Raw genomic sequence first — 19,979 nt, 5'->3', positions numbered from 1 at the left:
CGATGTTATTACTTCAGTGGCGAATTCAAATGTTTTCTTTACTGGATCTCTTAGCGCTGTGCTGTAACGGTTGTAACAGTGTCGCTTGATCGAGATCGGCTCGCGCTGCACAGATGTTGCTGCTCTGCTCCGAACTGATAAACGATCCGTGAAGCACAATAGCGCAGTTTCGTTCCGCTTTCATTACGCTTGCCATTTGATGTTGCGCAACGTTGTGGTGATCGCGCCAGCGCAAATTTTGTCGGCAGGAAAAATGGTCCAAGGAATCGTTCGGTTTGTATGCGTACCGAACCGGAAGCCTCGAACCGAAACGGTTCAATACGAATACATGTACCGTTACACCCCTAATAAATAGAGAGAGCAGTATGAGTGAAATAAGGCATTACTTTGCCTACAAAAGTAATGAGAAAAGTAAAGAAACAGAATGCACCAGTCTGCAAACGTTGCTTTAAATAATGTGTTGCCATGGGAGGCAACACATCAAATCTGGCTAAGCACTTGTCAGTTGCTCATCCTGACTTGTTCAAAAAGTTCAGAGATCGACAGGTGAGTTCATCATTCAACTGATTTAATTTAGACTTTTATTGAACACTGAACAGCGCACATACATAAGAGCTTATCAATTAAATATGAAACGGTAAACACGAAAGCTCAACTCTTCTTGCATGACACGATAGAACCAATTCAGTTTAGGTCTCATAATTTTTGCACTTTCAAACAAACATATTAATTTAATTTGAATAAAGTGATAGTAAAATGAATTGCATATTACTGCCGCTGTGGCGACCCCTAGAGGAATAAGCCGAGAGAGTAATAGTAGTAATATGAATATTACTAATATTACAATTAAGCTACATTTGTCAACAATCATTAGGTAACCTGACCTAACAATATTATAGCATTTATTAATCTACATCATTCAGTAATAAAATGACCTAAAAATGTAGTATACTATTACTAATACATGTTTAGCATGTTAACATTACTTTATGCAATGCATTATATGCATATGAACCCAAACAGTAACCAAACCAAGATTAATAAATGCTGTAAATGTTGATAATTCTCTGTTGATGCATGACAGCTAATGGTTTACATGTCATTTCATTATTTTATTAGTATTATATGTTAATCTATTATTATAGATATTAACCTATTTTAATAGTATAATTTCAGGTACATATTTTTTTTTTTATTATTATTATTTTTTTAAAGCAAAATTTTACCTACTGTATGTTCCTTGACTGAGTTTTTTTTTTTTTTTTTACATTTTGATACTTTTTCTTTGCACATTTGGTAGTGGAGAGTTTCAAGCAGTGTTTTTTAATAAAATTGTATCAACTGTATTTTTCGACTGTGGTATCGTTTTAGTATCGATACCAAGGTATTAGGTTCTGGTATCGTACCGAAGACTAAATTGTGGTATCGAGCCATCCCTACCCCAGACTCAATGCTTGTAAAATGGCAAATAATCCTTCTGATCGGTCGGTGTATTTTTGCTTTATGAGGCTTATTCTCAAATTCAGATTGTGTTAGGGGGGCGGGATTATTAGGCCATTTTAATCGGACAATTTGACCGGAGAGATTTAATTTTGTCGGACATTTCATTTTTTTCCCGGCCAATTTTTTCCAAACAAAATTATTACATTTATCTTGCCTAAATGTTTGCGCTCATTGCATTTTTACAATGGGGTAATATTGTTAAGAATTTACACATCACAAGGAAGCTTGATTTAAATTGTTTAATTAAATTGAAAAAAAGTAGCACGAATAAATACAATACAATAAAGATACAAATAAAGACAAATAAAGAGAAAAGTTTTTGAATAGGTCTAACACTAGTATTCATATACAGAAACTGAATAAAGTAATCAAATGGAAAATAACACTGGGTAGTATTTTAGTCCTGAATAAATTAAATACATAGGCTATTAATCCTGATTCCTTTAACTTAAAGCTATCTTTTGTTGTTTTGACAACAAAATTAATGACAGACACATATGGCTGCCGTCACTTTAAGAGCTAGTGCACGGATCCTGCGTTCATTATACTGGCATGCGTTTTATGCTTAGGCCTATTAAAGACAAAACCGACTATGTTTAGAGTATACTCACGAAGACCGAAATTGACAATTTTGCGTGTTAAAGCAATATAATCCGCGAAAAATAACTTTTGTTACTGGCCAGCTGTTTTTGAGGCGTATTTTCTGTTAAAGGAGTCATAATGTAGTATTAACTTTGATACCCACACTCTATTATAGTCAATTCATGCCCTTCTAAAAAAGAAAAATTGGAAAAAAATAAACACAGAGCTCGTTTGACCCTTATTTCTGAATGCATTATTGTCTCGCGAGATCTGATGCGAGGTTTTGGCTGTCGTGGACGGTCATTTTAATAATGCAAATGAGGGGCGCGTTGATTGGTGGCAGGAAGGATGGGGCTTGACACCGCAGGTAACTTCAGCATATCATTCCAAAAAGAGATCATGGCGCAAGTTGTTAATAAACCCGACCTGGCCGCGACCTACGGGATTCAACCGTATATGTTTGAGCCAGACTCTGAACCAGAGCTGGAAACGGAAGAGGAACAACAGTCAATTGAAGGACGTCCACATCAACATGTCTCTGAATGGTAAAGACAATTTTTTTGACTGAGACATACATTAACATCAGTAAGGAGCTAAAACGTTTTTTTGCTATTTTCTCCCACATAAGTTTAGCTTTAATTTAATGTAGATTACATTAACGGAGATGTAGTCTACTTTATTTTCAGTTTACAGTGGTTATAGAGATTAACGTTTGCTATAATGTGTTGTTTTTGCCTTTTTTGACGTTGTGGTTTTTTAGATATTTAATTTTTCATCTGCAGACATGTAACGTTATGTTTTTCTTTGTTTATTAATTCTTGACTGTTTTTTAAATGTATCTATCCTTATCACATACATTAACCGCATTAGTAGTTAGCTGCTGTTTGTTACACAAAATATAGTAATAAAAACACAGTCTTACCGTTTCAAATTCAGGCAAGTCCCTGATTGTTGGAATGGCACCTTTTTCCAAACGTAGCTTCGATGCCAACTTCGCCTGATATTGCCCCAAATTTGTAAAAGATTCTTTTGTGAAATGTTTAGCGCAGACACCTAACGTTGAGCAAGTTGAGATGGTTGTTGGAACAGCGTCATTAAAAATAAATTTCATCCTCTTGTCCCTTGTAGTTTGGTCAGTTTTGGGTAAAGAAAAAACATTAGAATGTGGATTATGACAGTCAACCACAGAGCAACTCACGTGTGCACTACGTTCTTGCATCTTTCTTGACTGAATAATATGATGGGGAGAGGGGCAGGGCGGGCCTCCTCTGCGGTGTCCATATATGGTATATCGGCCCCGTCTTGACGTCATGTCGGGGGAGAAATTGAAATCTCGTATTTGAGTGCGCGTGCACGTTGGCTAGTTTAATGACCCTGGGGTAAACAAATGCTTCACTTTTGAATATCGGCATCCCGGCAAATGTATAATCGTTAGTCAATCATAACATGCATTGATTCTCATGGAAAAGTGAAAATTGCACATTATGACTCCTTTAATGTGCGCATAGAAAATCATCTTAGAGAGCGTGCGAGCACTGATTAGTTTAAAATCGCTTGAATGTTTAAACTGGTAAGACTTAAAAAGACGTGCAAATGGTAAACTTCAGTCACGATGCACTGCTGGCCCGATTGTGCGAGTGAATATTCCGTCATGTCCCGACTCCTAAACGCGAGTGTGTGTTATCGCCGCAGCGCTTGATGCTTGCCTTGCACAACACATTTTGAGAGAAGAGACGCGGCACCGCTGAGCACTCACGCTGTTTGTGAAATTGCGTCTGGCAGAGAGTTGTTAAAAGAATGATTTGATTTTATAATCTGTGTGGATTACGATTGCGGGAATTTCCCGCATTATAAATGGGAGACCTGCGGGAATTATTAGAATTATACGCAATACCCGCAATCCCGCGCTGAAATTCGAGCCCTGTATAGGGTTATTTTTTTTAACCCTCAACTTTTTTTTTTCTCTCCGAGGTCATATTTTAGTATTCATGTGTCTGCATATTTAGTGTGTAGCAGTTCTGTGTTTTTTTTTTTTTGTCTCCCCTCTCCCCCCCTCTACATTCCCACTTTTCCACAGCTTTACATGCCCATTTTTTGAGGCCTTGTCCACATTGAGATGCGTTTAGCTCTATACATGTAAATTTTGTATCGTATCAACGCTTCGTCTAGACGTATCCGCCATTTTGGGATCCTGAAACCGGGTCCCAGAGTGGATAACTCAAGGCTGTCGTTTTCAGATTTTTCGTGTGTACAGCCATTCCGTATATTTTGTGAAACGATGTCCTCACCTCACATCCTAGTCAGACACAGCTAAGTCACGTACTAGCAACAACAACTGCGGACTACATGCTTGTGTTCGTGCTAGGGCTGTAATCTCCCAGTCGACTAGTCGATACGTTCCGGCTCGACAAATTATGATTGGTCGATTTTTTTTTTTTTGCCGTGTTAATTTCATCAGGTGGAAAGCACTAATGCTCAAATGGGGGTGTTTTCAGCGCACCCCTGTTTCACAGGTAACAGTCTGTCTTCAGAACACCCCCCTTGTTTACACTCTTTTTGGATTAGCCCAACCCAATGCCTAAACCTAATGCGCAATTGCGCTGTGCCCACTGTTTGTATTTGTTTTGAGCCTATGCTTTATTTTTCAGTTATGCACTTTATTTCATTTCTGCTCTTGTCTTGAACTGGTTTGTTTAATAAATATTATTTTTTTTTATTATAGTGGACGTGCCTTTTGTGTTTAAGAGTAAAAGCTTTAAGTTAATAGACCCCTTTTCAGTTAGTAAACATGGTGACGTTTTTTTTGTGGACGGAGCTTAGGTGGAGGCAGAACGATCCCTCTGGCCGCTTCCCTAACGTTAGTTTGCAAGTTAGGTTAGCTTGTTTTTTTAACAATGACTGGAGAAAATCCGATTTTATGTTAATGTGCAAGGTCACTCAGTGTCCAGGACCATGATTGTTATTTGCAAAAGTTAATTTTAACGGACGGAACCAGATTGAGTGGTACACGCTCACTCAATGGATGGACGATCTGACAGGATTAACGTTAACGCTACCTCCGGTTGAGTGGCCTGACTTCTACACCTATCTGATAGAGAAACCGAGCGTAAAGAGAAACTGAGGGAATATAAATATTTAGATGCCTATAACTATGTGATGAATGGTCATGTACAAGACTTGTGTGGTACGATCCGCAGTTCTGCCTAGCCAGCGCAAAGACGACGACAATGTAAAGAGTGACATTACGGTGCAATTTTAATGATGTGAATATTTTCTAGAAATAAAAATTCCAGATACAGCATAATCATTTTTCATTGATTCTTGCACCCAACAACACAAGTCTGTGCTGGTTTGAATCTGTGCTGGTTTGTATTAGCCGCCTCCAGTTGTCTGTTTGTTTTGCCTCCAGCTAACGCTGTGACGTAACTGTCTGTGACGTCGGCGCAAAAGGGGTCTATAGTCTATTCGTGTCTCTCAGCCGCGAAGCTGAGCTCCTATGTTCAGCCTCGCTCTTTGCGAGGACATGCACAGAGCGGCTGAAATTTGTCTGTCAGTTATTATGACAAAAACAATTGTCTAAATTGTCGCATGTTCCTCAGTTCTTGCACTAGTTGACATAGTACTATTTTAGGAAATCATAGGCTAGCTATAATATTGCGCAGTGGCACGTGATGCAACGCTGTCAGAGCCGACAGACTCGTGTGTCATTTCAGTGCAAAATAATTAGGTCAAAAACCATTTAATATACTTCAAATAGCCTACTAGTTTTTATGTTTATTTATAATTCATTTAGGCGGACAAGGCTACCAAGTACGTTTTTATGTTTATTTATAATTCATTTAGGCGGACAAGGCTACCAAGTACTGCGCAGCTAATTAATCTAACTTTTTTTTTTTTTCGTGTTTCTTCCGGGTCCAGTCCCCCCCCTCCCTATTTTTTGTCGATTTCTAGTCGAAATTTCAGGACTTCAGTCGACCAAGATTTTCTTTGGTTGATTACAGCCCTAGTTCGTGCTGCAGAAGCTACTAAGGCCCCGTCCACACTACTGCGTTTTCGTTTAAAAACGGAGATCTTTTGCTACGTTTGCACCTCCCGTCCACACTAAAACGGCAAAAACGGAGACCCAAAACGGAGAAGTTTAGAAACGCTGCCGATCCGTTTTTCGTTTTGAATCTCCGGAGGGCGTTTTAGTGTAGACGGGTCAAAACAGAGGACTTTAGAAACGATGACGTAGTAGAGGCTCACGCTCGGCTCTATGATTGGGTGTCATCAGTCATGGCGTATATCTTTGCTAGCAGCTGTTGTGCAAGTAAATTCTGCATTTTACAACGCTATAACTGCCTACATGCGCCGGAGTCAAGCTATTATTCGAGCGATCTGTGACAATTCCCGTGTGCAGCGGCGGCATTGACCGTACATGGAGCGTCGGTTTGGGGTTAACCCAGAGCATGGTGAGATATTTTTATCAATGAAGTTGTGTTTACACCGGCACGCGCATGCCCAGTGTTGGTGAATGGTCACGTGATCCGAGTTTTCAGTCGTTTTAATGTGGACGGAGATCAATTCTAATACGCAGCTAAAACGCTGGTGTGGATGGAGATCGTATTCGTTTTAATTATCCGTTTCTAAACTAAAACGCAGTAGTGTGGATGGGGCCTAAGACTCTATTTCTTTATTATTAACTTGAATGTATTTTTCTTTTATTTCTTAGGCGTATACTGTAGAAGCGAGATATTGGCTGAAGCTCATATACAGTGGCAGCATAAACTTTGCTTTTCATTGCTTTTCAAAGCTCAGTTGAAGTTCTTTGATAGCTACTACATCAAAAACTACTAGCCTAACTGATAGTTCACACATTATTTAAAACAAGGGAACAGTCAGTAATAAAATAAGAACAAAAACACAAATTACACAAGCAGAAATTAATACTAAAGTTTCAAAGTCTAACAGTAGTATTCAGGTACAGAAATTAATAAGGCCTAAATGTAAAATAACACGATTTGTTCACTGTAGAAATTAAATAGTTTAATCTTTGTTAAAGCTGTATTTTGTTGTTTTATTAATATTACTAACAGAGACAACAGTAGGAATATTAACGTTAGGTGTGTGCTGTCACTTTAAGACCGACTGCACTGACAAACATCCGGATTCTTTCTGAACTGTTCACTAATGACATAAACGAGAGAATACCTGCCGAGACGGGTATTTTGACATAATTTTGTGTAGGGCTGCAACAACGAACCGATTAAATCGATTAAAATTGATTTCTGAAAGAGTTGGCAACGAATTACATAATCGATTCGTTGCATCGCGCGTCGCGGAAATGTTTGAGTATTAGAAAAAAATTGGAGTTGGGCGCGGAGCACTGTCGCTCAATCGCGGAGCGAGAGAGACCGAGTGTGTCCGAAATCGCGGAGCGAGAGAGACCGAGTGTGTCCGAAATCGCGGAGCGAGAGAGACCGAGTGTATCCGAGATCGCGCGAGAGAGAGACTGAGTGTCCGAGATCGCTCGCGCGCGCGAGAGAGAGACTGGAGCTGCGTTCACACTACAAGCGACTTTGTCGCTGCAGGTCGCCAGTGGCTGCGCTGGAGGGCGTTCCCACTACTGGTTGCCTAGTAATGTTTGTGAGTGACATTCACGGATGTTACTCTTATGTTAGACAACAAATACGTTTTCTTGCCGCTACAAACAAATATTTTGGAAGGAAAAGTCTAAATATAAATGGAATCAGTACATAAAATGCATAATATTAAAGATGAACGAGAAACAGTGAGTGCTCTTTGCCATCGCGGCTATTTAACTGCAGAAAACGGGCAAATTCCGGTCTATCTGGGTTCCCGAAACCATTCAGGCACGGAGTCAGTACGGTGAATACCACTGTATGTACACTGAGATATATCATAAATAATAGGACAGTTTCTGGCTGCTAAAATGACCTTCTCGTTCAACTTGCCTCGGTCAGACTCAGCACTGAAGAGTGACGCGCTCCACTGACTTCACTCCTATTGGTTGTCGCTCCCGAAAGTCGCTCTGCATTTGCATAAAGTTAAACAGATCTCAACTTTGTCGAGTCGCCAGACACGCCCCATCCAGTCGCCAACGGTCGTGACCGCGCGTGTCGCCGGAAGTCGCCCGCTCACCATTGAAAATGAATGGTATCGTGTCGCGTGTAGTGTGAACGCAGCTTGAATGTGTCCGAGATCGCGCGTGCGAGAGAGAGAGACCGAGTGTGTCTGAGCATTAGTAATTTGGTACATACTACATAGTAATATATAATTAGGCCTACTATATAAGATATAAATAAAAACAATTAAATTCTTACCACTGAATTAGCAGACTGTGATTTGAATCAGATAGACAGACGATGAAAACACTTTCTTGTCTGTCCAAATAGCCTACCACTACAAGGGCAGGGGAATATTTTTTCCACAATTTGCAGCACTGAATTTTTCAATCTTTAATCTAATGACTCAGAGAAACACTATATGCTCAGAAAGGATGAGCTGCAAAATACCTTACACACCATAGGAGATGGTCAATCCATTGTATTTGTTTTTTTTTATATTATTTAATATTGTATTTATATTTTATATACATTGTATTTATAATTAATATTAGGATAGACTAGAGATATTATCTTCTCTTATAATTATTATTGCTATTATTATTACTACCTATTATAGGTAATATGATAATAGGTGCATTTGCTTGTTAAAAAAATGTCAAACATTTTGTTAAAGATTATAACATCTTTGACAAAAACAAAACACAAGTTTGTGAGTGTGTGCATCTGTGAGTGTGAGAGTTTGTGAGTGTGTGTTAGTGTGGTGTAGAGAACAAGTTCTGACGTTCAAACAAATCCTGTTAAGTTTTCTGATTTGTATTTTTCTTTATTTTTTATCAATTATTTATTGTTCTGACAGCAGCTCACTTTATTTTTAAAAAGCCTATATATATTATTTGGCAGATGTAAAGCATACATGTGTATGTTTTTTGTAAGTCCATTTTTTTTCGCGGTGAATGTGCACTGTCAGTTCTGTTTTTTAATAAAGGATTGGAAATTAATGCTTTTGTTTTTTTTAAATCTGATTCATCGATTTAATCGGAAAAATAATCGACAGATTAATCTATTATTAAAATAATTGTTAGTTGCAGCCCTAATTTTTTGTTTGTGTCCGTTCAAGGGCAAGGAAACACGAAAGAGGAATACATTTGGTTCTCTCTCTCTCTCTCTCTCTTTCTCTGAGCTGTGCGCACAGATAACTAGCGAGTCCCGATTTTCACATCTTCTGCGTTTAAAATTGTTTGAATGTGTAAATTGGCAAGACAAAATGCGTCCAAATTCTAAACTTTCACACTATGATGATTAAAATTAGCAGTTAATCCACGAATCACATGCGTTCCGAACTGTGGGGCTGATCCATACGGATCACGGATCAACTGCGATCCGTTCCACCCCTAACGTTAAGCTTTTTTAGAATGGTTTTCTATGGGACAAAAATGGAAAAGGAACATAGTTAAGTGCAACATGTACAGTGCAACATGTACAGCACAAATCTGTCACACAGGCTTCATAACATTATAATAAGAACACGCCTGTAAAAGAATGTTGTGAATTCTTGTTCGCTAGTGTTTCAGCGTAACGAGCACGTTGTGGCGGAAAGAGCGCGTCTACTTAGTCGAGCCTTCATGACGAGCACAGTCAAGTTCGCTTGAGCATTCGCAGCATTTTGTGTCATTGTAAGTTGTAGTATGTTTATTTTTAGAGATGCACCGATTACAATTTTCTAGGCCGATTCCGATTTCCGATTTTTCTTGAGTTTGACCTGCCGATACCGATTTTAGCCGATTCCGATTTCCTTTTTTAAACCACTTTACAGCACACACAAATATTTATTTTCTACCTTCTCTTTAATAGAACATTTTGCATAGAACATTTTTTAAAGAGATAATCGCTATAAAATAGAACTAGACTATATAAATTACTCCTGGTGTGGGAAATTCACACACATCTAAAGTGCAGTGTTATGGAAGAACCATTTCTTTCTTTTCACATCCAATATCCAACAATTTTTTTTAAATATATATTTAGCAAACTAAACTTCTGTATGAAAACAGGTAATGGCAATAAAATAATATATAAATAACAAATAAAAATAAAATAAATATACCCTTGCAGTATAAGATATTTCTCAACACACACACACACACACACACACACACACACACACACACACACACACACACACACACACACACACACACACACACACACACACACACACACACACACACACACACACACACACACACACACACACACACAGGCCTATTGCAATCACTTGTACATCAATGGCAAGTTATATTTCTCAAACAGTTCTTTTCTCATTTGACACATGTCCAGCCAGGCTAAACAGGACAAGTGGAGCAAGTGCAGGGAAACGATTGGGAAATAATAAAAACAAGTTTAAATAGGTACATTTTCTATAAATATTTTTGAGTCTTAATTTTCTTTTCTGACATAGCCTAGGCTACTTCAGTTCTTGTTAAAACAATATTTATTTTGTCCATCAAAAGTGTGCTTTCACTTAAATAGAGTGCAGCAAAAATAGACTCGGCGCCGAAACCCGTGCTTCACTGCTGCTCACGCGACTCTCCAGCTCCACGCTCACGCGCTGCTCCTGCTCCCGGTGTGAATGCGCTCATTGATTAACATGCACGTCGAAGAAAAAACCGCGCTGCTCACGCTTGCGGTGTGAAACGGCCGTGCGTTCCGTGTGCACGTGTGATGCGGATGTTGCGCGATGTTAATCATGCGGCGCCAGAGTGCATTTGACCGTCATAAAATCGGATTATGTCAGACTGACCGGCCGGTCGCCGGTCATGGCCGATCACGTGAAAATCGGCCGATTCTGGTCACCAGCCGATCAATCGGTGCATCTCTATTTATTTTGTGTGTACTGATTAATCTAATCTAGGATGCGTTTGGTTGAGTTAATGAACGATGCAAAAAAGCGCTTAATTGTACCCGTGACCATCTTCAGCGTGCGCAGCTCAAACAGCAATGCACATTTATTACTATAATTGGGACTGTCATATACATGCCATTATATGAGAACACTATTGTAATAAAACTTTGTGAATTCCCTGAGTTTAGTTGCCATGTTTCAGCGCGTTGTTGTGGAAATAGGCCGTCCAGAAAAGGGATTACACATTCTGACCAGCACAGTCAAGTTCGCTTGTGCATTCACGTCATTTTGTGGAGATAGAAGTCGTAATATTAAGTTTATGTAATATACATATCTAATTAATCTCACATAGGATGCGTTTCGTTGATTTAAACAACCTGCTAGAAAAGTTCTTCAGTTTCCCGGTGCTCGTTCTCTTCAGCTTCAGCGTGCGCGCTCAAACAGCAATGCAAAAAATTAAAAGCTATGATTGGGACTGTCATTATTATAATTTTATACACTATTGTAGTAAAAAGTTGTAAATTCTTTCGTTTAGTTGCATTCTTCAGCAACCATTGAGTTGATTAACCTTCTAGCAAAGCGATTCAGTTTAACATTTGTTCTCTTCAGCTTCAGCGTGTGCAGCTCAAACAGCAATGATGTAATTTGAAACAGTAAGCCTAAAGGCGGGCGATTTTTTGCTGTTTTACGAGCTCGCAGATGATTTTTTTCACTCGGGAGAAATCGTGTGGAAATCGGAATGTCGGGCACGTATCGTGTGCGAGGAAGAGCCGAGCCGAGCACCTCTCGACCTCCCGATAATTTAAGCATGTCGAAAAAGTTCGGAAGCTGTCGGCTTGAATTCGTGAGGTGTGTGTGTGGTTGAATAAGCTGATTTGTCGATCTATCTGAATTTGACCAATCAGGAGCTGCGGAAATCCACAGAGGAAGAAAGACGAAAATGGCAGCGCCACGACGAATTTGAACTATTGAAAAGGAAGATAAACTCGCTGAACTCTGGCAGGAACAGCGAGCACTGCATGATGTGTCATGCAGTGTGTACCCGACAGGGTCGTCCGAGGTGATTTTTCAGCGGATCACCCAAGAGCTACAGTTAACATGTGATGGCCGTAGCCAGCTATGAGGTCACCGAGGTCCGGACCTCGGTCATTTTTTTTACATTCAAAAATAAAATGTGAAGCTCTCTGAACGAATAATTAGCCGTTTAAACCATCTCATATGAGTGTTTGCAATTCATTTAGCTGCGAGAAGCTAGCGCAGTGAACGGGGCTTTGAGAGCGCGTTGTGAGTGAGGGCGCGGGTAGGGCTGAACGATTAATTGCATTTGCGATAATATCGCGATATGATGAAACGCGATTTTGTAACCGCAAAAGCTGCGATTACACTGGTCACGTGACACGCGAGAGAAAAGCAGTCTGCAAGATCAAGCATCAACTTGGCACGCTACGCATATAGGTCTGGCATACAGGAAAGAACAGTTTATTTTTAAAGGGGTCATATAATGCCATTTTTGTACAAGCTAATATGATTCTTTAGGGTCTAAATTAAAAGTTTGTAATATACTTTAATTAAAAATTCTCATTAGTATTGTAAGAAAACACTTATTTTACCTGGTCAAAAACAGCTCTGTTTTCAGCACGCCGTTTCAGTGCATATGACTTTAAATGATAATGAGCTTTGCTCACCCCGCCTCTCTGTTCTGCGCATACACCGTTTGTAACACAATAACACAATAACCATAACGCGTTTTTCATTATAAACGTGGGATTATGAATTATATTGAGAACGTTGTACATAGAAAACATGCTGTAATGTACCGTGAGTGTAAACCGACGCATTCATCGTGAAGGGTGCAGCTGGCGATTTGCAAAGATTAATATAAATATTAATATAAAGATTAATAAAACCTTACACTCACTTTAGTTCTTCTGAAGGTTCAGCAGGAACACGAATAGGTTCCGATCCTTTATTCAGGTGCAGCTTCTCAGCAAAACCAGCTTTAGACTGATCCTCGTTTATAAAGCAGTCCACTGAGAAATGATTCGGCAAACATGAGAGCATTGACGTTGCTCGTGGGGAATATTCCCTTCGAAAACAAACACAGCCACTGCGTCTTCAGCGGTTCGGATTTAGGAACATTAAAATGACTGCTGTGTTCGTTATTGCACCCAAGAACAGAACACCACAATCGCTTAGATGCCATTCTGCTCATAGACAGTGCTCCAGCATATCAACAATGACCGCGCCGATCCGCGTGGACTATGATTGACAGGACGAGCGAGGGCGGGTCTGTGTTGAATCACTGCTGTCATTCAACATTTGCGGGAGGGGCGTCCGTTTTATTGACGTCACAAAAACGAACGGCTCAATTTGAGGCAGGGGAAAACATATAAGGAGATTAAAACAAAAACACTGGATGGATTTTTATCATTATATGATGGTTGTGTACAGGCACTGCCAACACACATTTCAGTACAATCAACTTGTAAAAGTGCATGTACCATTATATGACCCCTTTAATGTATGTGATATTGTGTTATTTATTCTCTCTCCAACAATTCTGGATCGATTCAGAGAATTTCAGAATCGAGTCTGAGCTTAGTTTTTAAACACAGATGCGTGATAACGTGCTTTAGAAACAACCGTATTCTGCTTGCTTCTAATTTCTCTCTCTCTCTCTCTCTCTCTCTCTCTCTCTCTCTCTCTCTCTCTCTCTCTCTCTCTCTCTCTCTCTATCTCTCTATCTCTCTCTCTCTCTCTCTCTCACTCACTCACTCACTCACTCACTCACTCACTCACTCACTCACTCACTCACTCACTCACTCACTCACTCACTCACTCACTCACTCACTCACTCACTCACTCACTCACTCACTCACTCACTCACTCACTCACTCACTCACTCACTCACTCACTCACACACACACACACACACACACACACACACACACGACACCGCTCGAACCTTCCCAAAAAGAATATTTCATAAAGTTCGGGGTTTAACCGAATTACAAGGACATTCGCGCGCTTCATTGCACAGGTTTTGCCGCTTTGCTTGATGTTATAACGTTACTCTTGCAGTGCGTGGTCTTGGCCGCCGGAATTTTCCTTACAAATCCTCCACGATGGCATTATTTATGTCTTTTGGAATGCAGTTGGCTTATATATTAAAAATATGAAAATCCCTGAGAAGGCTGCTTTCATTTTAAAATACTTGCGCTCGCTTTGTGAAGAGCGCTCGTGCATGCGGCTGTGAGCGACTCATTGGTTAAATGTACTTGCATCTCAAAATGCTTTTATGACGCGAAATTAATGTAAACGGTTATATCTTAAACCAACAGGACAAACCACATTTACAATTTCAAAAGAGATATGTGCATTAGTGTGAATGCAGCTTATCGTATCTAAACTGAGGGGGGAAAATCACTCCAGCTCTTAAATGAAAAACATTCAGACAGCCTTCTTTTAAATACTGAAAGCACTCTGTTTATTGCTTGTAATGCTTTTTTTTGTTCGTCTTTATTTACTAGCTTTTATATTTTGAAGCTATATTAGTTTATATAGCCTATTTAAAATTCTTAACATGTAATTGGTTTAATTAAATGTTTTCTTATATATATATATTTTTAAAGTATGTATTTTTACACATGTAATTAAATGCATATTTTAAGTGTTATTAAGATTAATAAGAAAAAAAGTAGATCGGATCATGAGCTGCCTAAAGATTCCCATCCCTACTGTACAATGATTTATTGCTTGTCTTTGTCGACTAATACAGAAGGTAAAGAACTTAAAGTAATCGCATATTAAATCGCAATATTGGTTAAAAAAATCGCAATTAGATTATTTTCCATAATCGTTCAGCCCTAGGTGCGGGTGCGATCCCGTGTTGCCAGATCAACCTAATGGAGAGGTGGCAGTAGTCTTCTGGACTTGTTTTTCTGATTTAATGTCACACTTTAGGAAGTTATTAAAGTGGCAAGTTGCATGTTAGGGTTTGTGATATATTAATCTTATTTCCAAAACACAAGCTTTGAACTTATTTTGGATTTTTATAAAAAAAATTCTTGTTTGTTTTTGCTTGTTTTTCGTCCCAATATCTGGCAAAATTTTACTGTCGGCAATCGGCATTAATAAATAAAAAAAGCTTATAGACAAACTGTATTTGCTGACAGGTAGATACCACATTCGGTAAGACAAACGCAATGATCATCATAATTATCTGTAAGAAATGTATAACACTATCAAAAACAATAGCATAATACAGATCTGTATGTTACAGAATGAAATATGCTAAATAGGCTACTGGCCAGCAGGAAGACTGCTCATGCTGCACAAAGTCATCATAAAAACATTAAAGCAGTGTTTCTAGTAGTCTAGTTGATGCTATTACAGCACAATTCTTTACACCTCACCCCGGACCTCACTAATAATTTCAAACCCTGGTTACGGCCTTACATAAAGATAGCTATTGTTAGCTATAGTGTGTACCGTAACTACGTTTTTTTAACTCATTCACACACACACAAAGGGTGACCAGACGTCCGTTTCCCGGTGCTGAAAACGAGCCTATATATGTAGCAAAATAATCAGTGGGGCGGAGACAGTAGCCGCGTTTCCACTTCCAGGCCAGGGCTAACAGCGAGCCGAGCCAGTGGCCTCGGGCCTCAAGCACCGGGCTTGCGTTTCCACTGCCGGGCCAGTAGCCCCGCAGCGCTGCCCTAAACCCCGCCCCTAACACGCCTTTCTGGATCAAACGTCATACAACCCAACCCATTTCAGCGGGTATTATGAATTTATTTATTTTTTAAGTTAGGAAGATAGCATGTATATTAACTCACCGGCCGTGGCTGCAGCCTGCAATAGTGTCCAGATTGTCTCGCGAGTCGCCACTAACAGAGGGACGGTGACCCAGCACACCGTCCATCAAGTCGAACCATGGAATTTGGAAAGTTCCTTCTCTGAGCTCCGCTTTGTCCATTTTGCGTTTGAATCGCCTTGTACAATACTGCGCCCGCAACTTTTTTTTTATCCTGAACTTGAAGCGTTGCTCGCTGAATGCTTAGCTTAGAAAGTTCAGCATCGATGTATTTTATAATGTCTTCGTTTTTTCACACGCCGTCAAATTGACGTTATACCCTTTCTTCTGCCCAAATGCTCAGAAGAGCTTTGGTATCTTCGACAGACCAGTACAGGCGATTCACCATTTCGAGCAGCGATTATTTTGCGCGATATAAAAAAGTGAAATGTGCATCATGCTTCAGATCATAACGTTCCATAACACAGATAAACTCCGCCTTTTACCTTGACCACGCCTCTAGCCCGAGCTGGCCCGCTTTGGCCCAAGATATTCGACATGCCAGAAATCCTTGCCGTTGGCCCCGAGTAAGCCCCGATCAAGCCCCGGAAGTGACAGTGGAAACGCGACTGGCTCTGGCACGCACTAGCACGGCTCGGCCCTGGCCCTGCAGTGGAAACGCGGCTAGTGTTCTGTTTTGACGCGCACAGTCTTCACACGCATGTGCGCTTCAATCCGTTGCGGAGAGACTCTCTATATTTGTTACGGTGAAAGCACAAAACCTTATGCACAAAAAAACGTGTCCCTGCTTGATATACAACCACTAGTAAACAATCGGTTTTGATGAGGAAAAAAAACTATACTACTTAGTGCGATAGAACCCAGAACCTCTGACACGCTTGGCAAAAGTTCTGCCACTGGACCATTAAAGTACATGGGGATAATAGTCGGATCTATGCATTTAATCACGTGAAAATTCTCACCACTAACAACATATATTAGATCCCCTTAAACGACAAATTAAACACAATGTACTATTGTATACTATGTAACACGTCACGCTCTGCGTGAGTGGTATTTACGACAGTAATGTTAAATACAAGTACTCCACAGCGACTCTAGGAGTCGCTGTTTGACACAAACGGAATTCCTGCATAGTGTCCCTTTAACTTTTTTGTTAGGCAATAGATTTTTTGTTAACACTTTACAATAAGTGCATTAACTAACATTAACATTAATAAAGGCTATTGCTCTCTGTTAGTTCGTTAATAAAATATTTGTTCATGTTAGTTCACAGTGCATTAACTAATGTTAACAGATACAACTTTGGATATCAAAAATGTCTGATAAAATGTTGAGCTTAACATGAACCAACAATTAATGAACAATACTTCTACAGCATTCTTAGTTGATGTTAACTAATGCTAACAAAATGAAGCCTTATTATAAAATGTTACCATTTTTTAATAAAGAAAGTTGGCCATAGCAGTGTAAAATTAATTTGAAAGGTTATGGAGTCTTACACTGGTTCAAACTAGCCTACTATATTGTATATGTTTGATTTATGTTGAAGTGTTTGGGACATGGCTATCAAAGTATATCAAAATTGAATTTAGATTTATCGGCCAATATATCGGTTATCGGCTTTGAAATGTAAAGAATTATCGGTATCGGCCAAAATTTTCATATCGGTTTTGAGTACATATTTTTCTGCTTGTCTGTACAAGGTAAGCTAAGTTTTACTAAGTTGTGTACTAAATTTGGTGCTTCAATATCACTTTCTTAAGCCACATTAAGCATCTTGTGTGGGGAAGAATGCTAGATTACGGTGCAGTTGTCTGTTTTAGCAGGCTACTGCCATCTAGTGGTAGCAGGTTTTCTTAAACCCGGAACACACCAAGCCAACGATTGAGCGTCGGCCGACTTCGTTTTTTCTGTGTGTTCTGCACCGTTGGCTCTAGTCAGACGCCGCCGTCGATTTAGCATGTTGAATCGGCTTCGGGCTGTCGGTTAGAGAGAGAACTGTGATCGGCTGTTCAGCTTAGTGAATAAGTGCACGAGAATAATAGCAAAACAGCAAGCAAAAAAGTCAAAACTCTACAGATAGAAGGCTGTTAATTTTACGCCATCTTACCTGAGTGTTCCTTGGCGAATATTTTAATATTAACAGGAGCTAAGTGGAATAAAGTGATCAGCAGGATTGATATATTCAAGCACACGCTACTTTGTTTACGGTGTGTGTATCTGCAGTCTGCTGCATTGGTTTCCCTTTTTGAATGACGAATATATCAGCAGAAATAGACCGTTGTCTCATTTACATGCAGTCGCAGAACACTTATGCTAGTTGACAATCGACTAGTTCTCTCGGTGTGTTCAAGTGCAGCTTTTTTGCCCTGACGCGAGGCAACAACACAGTTGGCTTTCATCAGCACTAGTTCTTAAGCGTCGGTTTGGTGTGTCCCTACCCTTAGACAGCGGTGTGTGGATTGTGCAAGGCTAAAGGCCCTTTCACACCGGACGCGTAACGAAAAAGCGAAACGGAAAAGCGAATAGTTCGCGTGCGAATAGTTCGCGTCAAAACCATTCACATCAGCCGCGACGCGAATTTGCAACGTTCAGAGCTTCAACATTCCAAAACTTTCGCGCCGACAGCTGAGAAAACACGGCCACTTCATCATCATCATCCAGTGAAGACGAGCTTTTCGTTTTCTTTAAAAGACAGAAAAGGTTTTGTGTGCACCCAATCTTAAAGAACAGAGTCTGAAGGAGAGTATGCTAATCTTGTAAAGTAGCTAAAACTTTGCCACAAAGAACCGTCCAAAGTAAGGATTATGCATTAAACATTTGAATTGTTTATTAATAAACTATTGTTTTCTGTCAGTTTTCGGTATGAGAGGCGCTCCAGTTCACGCGCCGGCGCCTCCATGTCCTAATTATATTGTCTACTATATTTGCTTCTTATTCCTATTAATCCAGGCAATTTGTTGATGAAACATTGATTAAAATTAAGATACAATTTGTACAAAACGAAATTCACTTTAAAGAAAGGCTTTCTACAAAACAAAACTTAACCCTCTGGGGACCAAAAACGCACCCGTGCGTTTTGGCAGATTTTTTTCACATAGCAGAAAAATAGACTTAAACTACTCCATTTCTGGTCATACAGAGTTAAGACATATTAAAAAATAAACTGTTAAATGTCGACTTTTTTATGTGCCCACCTACAATCGAAATAAAATATTGTGCTTTTGTAAAATAAAGAAAATAAACAGGGTGTGCGTTCTGCTTCACGTCCGTGAACTTTTTTTCTGGAGCACGTCTCTGAACTTAAAAAAAACTCAGCTAATACTATTCACCCAGACATGAGCGATATATGTTTAATATGATCATTTAAGTTTGTACTTTTAAATTATCTAATTTAAAACTAGAAATAAATATTCTCCGTTTATGTAATCTATATAAAAAGAGAGAGGTGTCTGCCGTTCTCATTATCGTTCTCGCATTTCATTATTCCGCTAATGTGACACGCCCACGGAGAGCGCGCGCTATTCAAACGCTAATGATCTGAAGCAACACATTGAGACGTGTAAACGCCCACATATCAACTCGGTAAACCACTATATTTAGTCAGATTAATGTACTGTCGTCTTGCACGGTGAGGAATAATCCTGTGAGGAATAATCCTGGGACATTTACCTACCTCAGAACAAGTGCTGGTTTATTTTCACTTCGAGGAGCGAGCTGAACTGTAAGTGTTTTATTCTTGTGGTTTGTTCTAATCGCGATATATAATAACGTTAGTGTCTGTAAACGCAAAAATAGCCTACTGTTTAAATTTGAATCATGTGTCTGTGTGTGTGACTAGTTTTGAATAGATTATAAAGTTTTAACTCTAAAATAACATCAAATAAGCTTTTGTTAGCAGTTTCTGCTCATATGTTAAATATATAGTATGTTTTGTCAATAAACTAATCAACTAAGATGTTATAGGCTAGTGTTTGTTCCAATGCAATCTATATCAAAATAATGAATCCTTAACTTTGAAATATGTATGATAAAATGTAGGGATGTAACGATTCACTCGCAACCGGTTGAAAATCGATAAAAATGTGTGGCGGTTCAAGTC

The 19,979-nt window shown here is 39.4% G+C and overlaps 1 protein-coding gene and 1 long non-coding RNA gene across 3 annotated transcripts in view; both read left to right on the top strand.

Moving 5' to 3' along the window:
* The window catches only part of nol11 (nucleolar protein 11), a 139,284-nt gene that overhangs the window by 11,849 nt on the left and 107,456 nt on the right, over positions 1–19,979 (top strand). The gene's annotated exons all lie outside the window — the stretch shown is intronic.
* On the top strand, positions 13,577–14,887 carry LOC130081173 (uncharacterized). The gene is made up of 2 exons (XR_008806697.1): positions 13,577–13,674; positions 14,033–14,887. It is a non-coding gene; the product is annotated as an uncharacterized LOC130081173 (long non-coding RNA).

Source organism: Rhinichthys klamathensis, unplaced genomic scaffold (genome assembly GCF_029890125.1).
Source record: "Rhinichthys klamathensis goyatoka isolate OS25496 unplaced genomic scaffold, OSU_Roscu_1.1 h1tg000036l_1, whole genome shotgun sequence".
In the NCBI taxonomy this organism is placed as follows: domain Eukaryota; kingdom Metazoa; phylum Chordata; class Actinopteri; order Cypriniformes; family Leuciscidae; genus Rhinichthys; species Rhinichthys klamathensis.
The sequence above is the reverse complement of the archived record's forward strand: the minus strand, read 5'-3'. Positions and strand labels throughout refer to the sequence as shown.